The sequence below is a fragment of the Bison bison genome, unplaced genomic scaffold (genome assembly GCF_000754665.1).
Source record: "Bison bison bison isolate TAMUID 2011002044 unplaced genomic scaffold, Bison_UMD1.0 scf7180017864313, whole genome shotgun sequence".
Lineage (NCBI taxonomy): Eukaryota > Metazoa > Chordata > Mammalia > Artiodactyla > Bovidae > Bison > Bison bison.
This window is the reverse complement of record NW_011494885.1, coordinates 3,432,449-3,433,247: the sequence shown is the minus strand read 5'-3', so window position 1 is coordinate 3,433,247 and position 799 is coordinate 3,432,449. Positions and strand designations below refer to the sequence as shown.

General features: G+C 70.3%; 1 protein-coding gene across 1 annotated transcript in view; it reads right to left on the bottom strand.

Annotated features, from left to right (window-relative positions):
• The window catches only part of CCDC9 (coiled-coil domain containing 9), a gene marked incomplete at its 3' end in the record, with an annotated part of 10,395 nt that extends 9,840 nt beyond the window's left edge, over positions 1-555 (bottom strand). The window contains exon 1 of the mRNA XM_010852716.1: positions 470-555. The remainder of the gene's footprint in view (positions 1-469) is intronic.
• Positions 556-799: the final 244 nt, after the last annotated feature.

Sequence of the window (799 nt, the reverse complement as noted above, 5' to 3'; positions counted from 1 at the left end):
GGCTCAGCGGCCCGGTTCCTGCGCAACTTTTTGGCTCCGCCCTACCGGCGCCTGGCCCCGCCCCGACCCTCGGGTCAGCCCCTGGCCCCGCCCCTGACTTCCAGGACTGACTTCCAGGACCCACTTCCAGAACACGCGAAACTTTCCGGCCCCGCTCCTAGTCCGCCGGGTACTATTTGGCCCCGCCCCCAGCCGCGGCATAACTTTTTTCGGGCCCGCCCCAGCTGCCCACCAAAGCTCCGCACGCGTCCGGAGCCCGGCCCACCCAGGCCCTGCCCCACCGACGGCCCGCCCCCTCAGCACCCTTCTAGCTTCCCATGTGGGCGTCCAGTCCCCGCCCCCCGCGGAGTACTCTGACCCCGCCCCGCGGGCGGCGGGCTACCCCGCCAGCGCCGGCGCCCGCTCCCCCCACGTGGGGCATCAGGCCCCGCCCTCTCCGGGCGCGCTCCCGGCCCCCTCCCCCGGTCACCTGTCCCGGAGACCCCGCGGCGTCCGCTACTCCGGCTCCGTCGGCCTCCGCGTCTGCAGCTCCCGGGCCACGCGCGTCACTTCCGGCCTGCACCACGTGAAGAAGGGAACTAAAGCGGGTTACTTCCGGTCTTGCAGGCCTGTTTCCGGGAGCCTTAAAGGCGCGGCGCTCCTCCTCTCCAACTCCCCCCTCCTCCCAACCCCCCCTCCTCCCAACCCCCCACGCCGGTGAAGCGGGAGTGCGCTGAGCGGGTGCACAGAGTGTTCTGCAAGCTTGTTCTACTGTCTTCTACCTGAATGACCTCATTCCAGGGAAAGGAAACACCATCCT